The following is a 10,125-nucleotide window of genomic DNA, read 5'->3' as shown; positions in this document are numbered from 1 at the left end:
TAACAGGAGCCCACTGGGGCACAAGGGGATGGAGCAACTTTAGGGTGAACTGCTTAGCTTACAACACGCGGTAGGTACACAGGAAAGACTGGCCAAAGGAATGAAAAGAAGGAATAAGTGGATAAATAAGCCTCAGTCCATTCCAATAGTGACCATGGCCAGCACCGATTGAGCACCTACTGTGTGGCAGGCTCACCCTAAGCCCTGCGTATATGAGTCTCGAAGAAGGAACACTTCTGAAAGGTGGGGCCAGTGACCATCCCCACTTCCAAGGTGAGAAGGCTGAGGGGCAGAGAGGTGATGTCAGCGGCCCGAGGCCTAGTGAGAAAGCCGCAGGGCTGTCACTGCAGCCTGGGCCTCCCAGATCCCAGGCCGCACCTGCTGCCCCAGTGTTGTGTATGTTGTGACTCGATTCATTATGCCTCCAGCCCTGTGAGGTAGGTGCTAGCATTACCCCATGTTACAGATGAGGAAACCAAGGCTCAGAGACGGGAAGTGACTTGCCCCAGATCACAGAGCATGTGTGTTTGAATCTAGATTTCACACTTTAAACTGGCAAATCCTGCCCCTCCTAAGCCTCGGCTACCCCGTGAGGAGAGTGTGAAAGTCCCAAGGGGCTGGGGAGGGAAAGTGGGCCAGGGAGCTAGCCCCCCGGGGTCTGCAGGACCAGGCAGGAGGCTCTGGAGGAGGCAGGGTCCCCGGTGGGCAGATGGGAGCAGGTGGGCCTGGGGAGCCGCCAGCCTTCCGCCCCCACGTGCAGGCATGCCCGCCAGGAGGGCTGTGCAGAGGCTGCCCGGTGGTGTGTGCCAGGCTGACAATGGGTCCTTGAGTCTGTGCCGATGGTGGGAAAGGAGAGGTATTGTTTTCCATGACACCTTCCCGCCAAGGCTGGCTGCAGGCAGTCCCTGTCCTAGGACGCTTGGCACAGGCGGTTCCGGGTGCCAGAGGGAAGTGTGTGTGTGCATGTGTGTGGCTGGGTGTTCTGGGCCACGTTGGTGCTGGCCTGCAGCTCCCTGGGTGTGCCTGTGCATGTGTGTGTGGGAGCGAGGGCGCGTGTGTCTGTCTCTGAGTGTGGCCATGCACGTCTTGCACGCCTGTGGCCAGTGTGTCTGAACAGCCTTGTGGCTTGGGGTGTCTGTGCGTCTCCCAGGGCGTGGCTGTGGCTGAGACTGTGTGTCTGGCGCCATGTGTCTCTCTGTACCTCTGGACTGCATGCAGCTCTGAGCAGATCTGGTCTGCGTGCCCGTGTGTGTCTTAGCCTGTCCCTGTCTCTGTGGCTCCACCTCCCTAGGGGTCTGTGTGTGGAGCATCTTGATACCAAGGGGACAGGAGAGCCTCTGTCTTGGAGTTCGGCTGAGTTCCGCTCGTGGCTGACAGGTGAGGGAGGGGCTTCAGGCAGAAGGAATGGCGGGTGCCCAAGCTCGGGGCCAGGACGGAGCTGGCAGATCCGCAGGAGCAGCTAGGAGGCTGGGAGTGAGCGGAGGTGAGAGGACATCAGGGGCCGCCCGCAGGCCAGGGTCGGAGGTGAGGTGCAGCCATGGGGGGATCTGTTGGGACCATGACGTGGTGTGTTTCATGGTGACGCCTTTGGCTGTGGGTGAAAAATGGGTTGGAGGGCAAGCCTGAGAGGTGCTGGGGGTGGCTGTGGCCAGTGTTAGGAAGCAGCTCCACAGCGCCACCTCAAGGAACCCCCACTCCGTGCCGGGTGTTGCAACTTCCCCATTTTGCAGAGGTGGACACTGAGGCTCAGGGAGGAGAAATGCCTCCCATTGCAAGACCTGCAGTCTGGGAGCTGGTCCGATGCTAAAGCGACTGTCAACCTCCTCCACGGCTGCCTGCCCCTCTGCAAGGCCTTCCCCATCTTGAGGCTCTAGTGACAGCTGTGCTAAAGTCAGAGAACCTGGAGACCTTGTTAGGAGCCAGGACTCTGGAGCCAGATGACTCAAGTTCGAATCCTGCCTCTGTAGCTCTGCGACCTTGAGCAAGTCACTTAGCCTCTCTGTGCCCCAGAGTCCTCATTTGCCAAATGGGAGTGGCTGGTCTTCATTACCTCCAAAGTGCTGTGCCACTGGGTCCCACTGTGGCAACCACATCTCCCAGCTGTGCTTTATTTTTCTCCAAAACACTCATCACCTTCTAGCATCCCACATCCTGTGTTTACTTCCGATGACCCCGGAGTGTCAGTTCCACGGCCTTTTGGGCATTTTGTTCATGCGTATTGTCTACAACAGGATCCTGCACGTAGCTGGTGCTCAGCATGTTTTTATTGCAGGAACCAGGTAACACATGTGACATACGGGAACATGGCGCGCAGTGGGTGGAGCAGAGGCGTTCGCTCTTGTCATTAAGTGGGGAGTGGGCATTTGGAAGCATGAAAGCCCAGTCAATCCCGATGAGGCGTGGGGGTCCCACCCCTTTTCTGCACGTCCTTCTTGCCTTCAGGATCTGCTCAGCCCACTCTGGCCCAGACGTCTCTTATCTTTGGTCTCTGAAAATAGGGAGGCTGGCAGCTGCTATGGGTTGGTGGTTTCATGCCTCATGAGGGATCAGGGACTCAGTTTCCCCACCTGACCACAGCTGAGCCAGAGGCTTTGATGGTCTCTGCTCTCTCAGGACTTTCCCCCGTTTATATTCCCCCTGACCACCCACTGACTCATAGCCCAGTGCCTCTGCCAGTAAATCCATTTGGCAGCTCTGGCAAAAATGTCCTACCAATGAGTCGTTGGTGAATATTTAGGAAGCCCAGTGGGTTTGTCGAGGAGGCAGCTTCCTGAGTATAAATCTTTCTAAGAAAGAATGAGAGGAGGGGCCTAGGCCTCAGAGACCATCGGGTGGTGTGCTGACCTCCGAAGGCGTCGTGTCCAGCCCCCTGCTGCCTGGTCATCGATTCTAGGTGCCCATTGGCACCTGGCATCCTGGTTTCCCGAGAAGAGTCAGGAGCTGCAGGGGGAGTCCACGCCCAGGCAGAGACACCTGTTCTGACCTCTCACTTCCTTCCTGCTTTTCTCCCGGACTCCCATCCCTGGCTGGGACATGCTGTGGTCGCCAGAGGCTGCACAGGAGAAGCAGGCTGGGGGCTGGCCAGGGTGGCCATGGCTTCCTTGAGGACCCACGGTGGTGTGGGGGTTTTGCTCAGCATAACTGGATAACCTTGGTATCGGCCCTCCCCTCCTGCAGCTGCCAGGGTTCAGGCCCCTTCTCCCATTCCTCGCTCTACCCCACATTTATTGAGCACCTACTATGTGCCCAGCCCTTGGGTACAATGAAAAGACATCTGCCCTACCTTTACCCTGGTTCTGATGCCCAGTACCTGTCCTGGGACAGTTGTGACAGTTGCTCAATTGTCCCTCTCAGTCTCTCCCTGTCCCAGCACTTCCCCTTCCACAACTGCTGAGTTCATCTTCAGAAAACACAACTCCAGATCCTGCTTCTGCTCTGCTCTAAAACCATCAATGGCTCCCCGCTGCGACCCGCTGAAAGTCCAAATGCCCTGGCTGGGTGAGCCTGGTCCTGTTCTGTGGAGCCTGACTGCTCTCTGGGGCCTCGTTCCCCACGTAGCCAGCCACGAGGATGACCCCTGGTTTTTCAAACACACCCTGGCCTCCCCCTCCTTACTCCTGCTCAAGCCTTTCCTGCCAGCCCAGTGCCCTTTCTCAGCCCACCTCTCGTGTCTGTAGCCTTTTGTTTGCTTCTTTCTTTCGGGACACATCACACCGTGCTTTGAATTACACTTATTTATATCTTCCCTTCCTCTAAGAGGGCAGGAAGGTGCCAGATTTATTTCTGGGCTTGGCACCAGCCTCAAAGCAGGTCCTGGTTAGGTTTGTTGGCTGAGCTGGTGAGGATGCTGCATCTGCACGGGTCTCGGGCCACCCAGCACATATCCCCCTCCTTCTGGAAACCACGTTGAGTTTCCCCTATGGTGCCTCCACCCCCTTGGTTTTGTGAATCAGGGAGGTTCACTCCATCCATCCCCAGGGTCGACTCAGGGCTGCAGGCCTGGCCAATCAGAAAACCCCAGGCCCCTGACCACAGGGATTGGTTCAGGGGTGAGCACGTGATCCAATCAGGGCCAAGAGATTAATCCTGTGACTTTGAAATAGAAACGACTTTGCCGCCTTGAGGTGGCTGAGCTCACTGTAGGATGTCAGTTTGGAGCAGCCAAGGCCACTGTGCTGCCCTGAGAGGAGAGACCACCTGAGAATGCCAGTGACAGGGGGCAAAGCACGGCCAAGAGGCACAGACAGCCCCCTGACGGTGCTCCTGGATCCAGCTGTATCTGAAGCAGGCATGGCTTTCTCATTCTCCCTTTTAAAAACCCACCCTGGATTGGGTTTAAATAAATCCTGACAAATACCTGACCCTTCTGAATATACCTCTCATCATCTTACTGTCCGCACTGTCATGGCCCCACGCAAAATTCTCTCTTGGGGAACCCCTTCGAATACCCAGAGCTGGAGGAGGCGTTTCTTCCTCCACGGAGCTCAGGTGGTGCTAGTTCCTTTTCTCACTCATGGACAATACGAGCAACGATCACTGGTTCGGCCTGCCTCAAGCTCCTTTTGGAACAAGGAAGAGAGCAAGCGGAATAACCTAAAGGACTAAAATGGGCTCGAGTTCCCAGGGGCTAAGGCTGGGCCCTCAGCCGCTCTGCTGTTCAGCATGGACAGGCACACGGCGGGTGCTTCTGGTCATTCACTACCTAACCGTGCAAGGCCAGGGTTCTCAATCTGGGCCCTGTGGGCATTCCGGACCGGCTGCTTCTTTATGAAATACCCCAGGATTGGTTAGGAGTGAGTTTCTCAGTCTCTGTTCTACTGACATTTGGTGCCAAATAACTCCTAGGTGTGGACTGTCCTGGTCGTGATGCTGTCATTTAGCAGCATCCCTGGCCTCGATACCCGCTAGATGCCAGCAGCACCCCCTGCCCTGAGTTGTGACAGTCACACATATCTCCAGACATTGCCAAATGTTCCCTGCGGGGCAAAATCACCCCCTGGTTGAGAATCTCTGCTGCAAGTAAAGTGCTTCTCACTGGACCCAGCACATAGCAAGTGCTCACTAAATATCAGCAAAGATGCTTCGGTGACGATGATGCTGAAGAGGATCACTTAGGAAATTTGGTGCCTCCGTGAGATCCAGATTTGGCTAACTTAAGTGGAAAGGAAATTTATTAGAGGAACATGAATGAGCTTACAGAATGTATGAGAAAGTGGAAGTGTCAGTTCAAAACAGCCCAGAAACGGAGGCAGTTCAGTAGATCCCGACAGCAAGAAGCAGATTTGCTGAGAGCGGCAATGAGCTATTCCCGTTTCAGCCCTCCCCCCACTTCCTCCTTCCTAACAGAACTGATTTTGCTCATTTTGCACAAGAACACCCTGCCCCCACCCCTCCCATGGGCTCCAGGAAGATGGGCCTCAGCCACACCCCACGGGACTGATTCCCGTTGCTCTAAGCCAGTCACGGTGCCCCCACCCCCAGCAAGGCCAGCGATTGATTTAGGCTGAACATGGAATGCGGTTTTGGCCAATGAGATGTGCTGAGAAATTTGTTGGAGGCTTCTGGGACAGGTTTCCTTTTCCTTCGAGAGACATAGAGGCTCATTTCACTTTGCATAATACAGGATTTTCTTCTTTTTGAAGGCTGCATAATATTCTATAGTACGCACATACCACGTTCTCTTTCTTCATCCGTCCTTCGATGGAAATTTGAGTTGTTTCTGCATCTTGGCTATTATGAATAGTGCTGAAATGAACATGGGACTGCAAATCTCTTTGAGAGCCTGACTTCAGTCCTTTTGGATAAGTATCCTGGGGTAAGATTGCTGGATCATTATGCTGGGTGAAATTAGGCAGTCACAGAAGGACAAATGCTGTGTGATTCCGACAGCCAAACTCACAGAAGCAGACCGTGGAAGGTGATTGACAGGGGTGGAGGGAGGCAGGAATGGGGAGTTCAGTGGGTATGAAGCTTTGGTTATGCAAGACGAATAGTTCTAGAGAGTTGTTGTGCAACATTGTATCTATAGCTAACAATGCCATATTGCACACTTAAAAGTTTGTTAAAAAGGTAGCTCTCATGTTAAATGTTCGTACTACAACTATAAAAAGCATTTATAAAACATTATGTGGCGTTCCCAATGCCACCCGCACTTAAAAAAAATATTTATGAGAGTGCTTAGATAAAAGAAAAAAGGAGAAGGATGTTTTATCTCACAAGTGTTGTTGGAGAAGGGCTGTGATGTCTGGAGCAGCAGCAGTCATCTTGGGTCAATCAGGAGAACCAGCTGGAAGACAAAGCCTGAGTTCCAGGACCTGAGTCCTTGCTGACGTCACCAAGCTGCCAAATTAGCCAATCTCTGATTCTCCACACTTCCAAACATCTGGTCTCTGAGATGATAAAATTTCCTTACTTCTAAAGCCTCTCGATGTTGAGTTTCTACCTGAGGATTGGACCAGTGTGCCAAAACCTAGGGATTAGTGGTTGCTTCCAAATTGCCCTTGACATTGCCCGCCTGCCTTCTGAGTAGTGCAAGGGGACTCTCACTGCCAGGGAGGCTGAGCACCAGAGGCTCTATCTGGCCGCCTGGCATATTTGTAGCCTGGAGATGTATTCAGGGTTCAGAGAGGAGGACTGCCAGCTCCTCCCCTACCTGCCAGCTCCTCAACAGAGTTCAGACTCTGCCTCTCTGAGCTTCAGTCTCCCCATCTGTGAACTGGGGATGGTAATGAACCACCAATGTCACAAGGTATTATAAGGATCAGATGAGTTTATTTCAAGTAATGAGCACAATGGTGGCACATGGTAAGTACTCAGTAAATCTGAGCTATTAGTGTTATTGTATTGTTATTGTAACTTGGGGAGAAGGATGAAGGAACCACATAGGCCCCATGTGTATGGCCGGGGCAGAGAGAGCCTGGCAGACTGTGGAGGTGAGACCTGGGTGGAAATGAAGAACTCAACCAAAGCAAGTAAATAAACGGCCAGAAGCTTGCACCCCTGAGAATTTTCCGATGTCTGGGGGCAATGCCAGGATCTCCATCTTTTTTTTTTTTTTTTTTTTTTTTTTTAATGGAGACGGAGATTTGCTCTTGTCGCCCAGGCTGGAGTGCAATCAATGGCGCCATCTCAGCTCATCACAATCTCTGCCTCCCAGGTTCAAGCGATTCTTCTGCCTCAGCCTCCCAAGTAGCTGGGGCTACAGGTGCACACCATCACACTTGGCTAATTTTTGTATTTTTAGTAGAGGCAGGGTTTCACGGTGTTGGTCAGGCTGGTTTCGAACTCCTGACCTCAAATGATCTGCCTGCTTTGGCCTCCCAAAGTGCTGGGATTACAGGTGTGAGCCACCGCACCTGGCCGGATCTCCGTCTTTTGAAGAACATGACTTTCTCCTCTAGGCAGGTGGGAGGCTGAGGGACACCCCAGTGTTAAGCCAAAAATAGCCAAGGCAGCATTCATGCCTTCTCCTTCCAGAGGCCCCTTGTGTTCCAGGGCTGGGGAACCTCCAGCTCGAGGCCGCGGCAATCCCCTCTGCTATTCAGGCCCGGCCCCTCTGCACTGGGCCCTGAGCACGTACCTGGCTCCCCCAGTGTACCAAGGGCTTTGCTGTCACCGGATGGATTGAGCAACTCAACCGAGTGTGCATTTTCCAGTTCATGCTAACCACCATTCAGTCACTTCCCCTCACGTTCATGGACCGGTTGGTTCCTTGTCATTTCTCAGGGGACACCATGACCCTTCTTGTGAACTCTCCATGATGCAGGCAGGAACCTGAGTCACCCAGAGACAGCAGCCCTATTCCCCCTTGTCCCCTAAGCCCCTGGCCTGGCTCTCAGATGGAAACAAATAACAATAATGACTTCAGCCACCGATTCCCACAGCGTCCTGAGAGCTTTCCAGGTACCGGTGCTGACTTTCAGGTAGGTACATGTTTGTCCCCATTTTCTAGATGAAGAGACTGAGTCCCAGAGAAGTCGAGTAACTTGCTTATAAGGGAGGGAGGAGCTGTGGTTTGAAGCTAAGCAGTAGCACAGATAAATTCAAGCATGTTTGGTTTGACATTTAACAAAATACCTTCGCTGAAAAAAAGTGAAAAAGACTGGAAATTATTATTATTTATTTTTGAGATGGAGTTTTGCTCTTGTTGCCCAGGCTGGAGTGCAATGCACAATCTTGGCTCACTGCAATCTCCGCCTCCTGGGTTCAAGTGATTCTCCTGCTTTAGCCTCCCAAGTAGCTGGGATTACAGGCATGTGCCATCAGGCCCAACTAATTTTGTATTTTTAGTAGAAACGGGGTTTCTCCATGTTGGTCAGGCTGGTCTCAAACTCCCGACCTCAGGTGATCCGCTCACCTTGGCCTCCCAAAGTGCTGGGATTACAGGCGTGAGCCACCATGCCCAGCTGGAAACTATTTTTAAATGTATCACCAGCTCATTCATTCAGCAGACACATATTTCCATAGTGGACATCTTGTGCTCAGAAGGGTTTCACACAAGGGCCATGGGACTGAGCCAACAGCGGAGGTCCCTCCCCACGGAACTCAATCTAGTGAACACAGTCGGTCCATCTAGGATTTGGACATTTACAACTAAGGCTGCCCTGTACCTATAATTACCGGAACTGTATGAGATGCTGCAGTGGAAAGACAGTGACTTACTTCTCTGGGCTTTTTGGCTCAAACACAATTCTTTTAAGAAAGAGACCTTTGCCTCGGGCTCCCCACTGCAGAGTGAGGATATGAGAAAGACCCAAGGACCGCAGGGACCGTGTAATGTCACAGAAGGCACAGGACTGCCAGGTGCAGCAGTAATCCCAGCATTTTGGGAGGCGGACACGGGAGGGTTGCTTGAGGTCAGGAGTTCAAGACCAGCTTGAGCCACACAGCAAGACTCTGTCTCTGTAAAAAAAAAAAAAAAAAACGAAACCCAAAAAATCCACAGGGCTGGGAGGTCAGATCACCTGCCTTGAATCCCAGCCGAGATCCTCAGAAGCATGCGACCCAGGCAGGCCATGTGCTCGCTCCTCAGGCAGCCTCAGCATTCTCATCTAGAGACAGGGACAATGAATCCCTTCCAGGATCACCATGAGAATACAGGTTGAACGTGTCTAATTCACAAATCTGAAATCTGAAATTCTCCCAAACCCGAAACTTCTTGAGTGCCGACCTGACACAGTCAGTGAAAAGCCAGGTTGTCTGTTGTCGCTGTGGTCTCACAGCTGAGCCCTGTATCTGCCGATGTCACTGTTCTGCTTGGTCACCCTGAACTCTTCATTTTCCACTGTGTTAATGCTATGTCACGCTTTTTACCGTGGAGTACTTATGTGTGAGTAGACGTAAGACAGTGATTGCTTATTGGTAGCATATAAATTCAGAGTCAGGAATAAGGAGGCGCCAAACAACCACAGCTTGTCCATGCGGGTGACTGAGGTAGGGACACCTTTCTTTCTGATGCTGCAATGTACACAAACTTGTTTCATGCACAAAATTATTAAAAATTGTATACAATTGCGTGCAGGCTGTGTGTAAGGTGTGTATGAAAGGTAAATAAATGTCATGTTCAGACTTGGGTCCCATCCCTAAGATATCTCATTATGGGTATGCAAATATTCCAAATCTAAACTGGTGGAACAATTCTGGTCCTAAGGATTTTGGATAAGGGATCCTTAACCTTTACACTGTGTCAATGTGGGAAAATGTATTCATGGTTCAACTCCCAGGCAGCCTGAGGGAAAGTCAATTCCAGAAAGGCCAAGTGATGAAGATTCTTCATCCTTGTGGCCTTCATCTGGGCTCCAACACATGTTACAGACCTCAGTGTCAAAGGAGCCCCGAGGTCCCTTCAACAAGGGAATTGGCTGGAAGAGGACTGTGGTGGCCTGGAGGGCAGCCATGACTCAGCCTCCGCAGGGAACGCATTCAGTCATGCCAGAAAGCCTTTTTCCTCAAGAGAAGCTAGTGATCCTGATTTTGATTAAAAAAAAAAACTCTCCCAATTTTTAGGCCAGGCACAGTGGCTCACACCTGTAATCCCAGCACTTTGGGAGGCTGAGGTGGGCAGGTTACCTGAGATCAGGAGTTCAAGACCAGCCTGGCCAACATAGTGAAACCCCATCTCTATTA

The 10,125-nt window shown here is 52.1% G+C and overlaps 1 long non-coding RNA gene across 1 annotated transcript in view; it reads left to right on the top strand.

Moving 5' to 3' along the window:
* Nucleotides 1–7,285: 7,285 nt before the first annotated feature.
* LOC108305328 overlaps nt 7,286–10,125 on the top strand; it is a 10,237-nt gene continuing 7,397 nt past the window's right edge. Inside the window, exon 1 of the long non-coding RNA XR_001825655.1 lies at nt 7,286–7,922. This is a non-coding gene — a long non-coding RNA (uncharacterized LOC108305328). The remainder of the gene's footprint in view (nt 7,923–10,125) is intronic.

This window comes from Cebus imitator, unplaced genomic scaffold, assembly GCF_001604975.1.
Source record: "Cebus imitator isolate Cc_AM_T3 unplaced genomic scaffold, Cebus_imitator-1.0 Scaffold62, whole genome shotgun sequence".
Lineage (NCBI taxonomy): Eukaryota > Metazoa > Chordata > Mammalia > Primates > Cebidae > Cebus > Cebus imitator.
The sequence above is the reverse complement of the archived record's forward strand: the minus strand, read 5'-3'. Positions and strand labels throughout refer to the sequence as shown.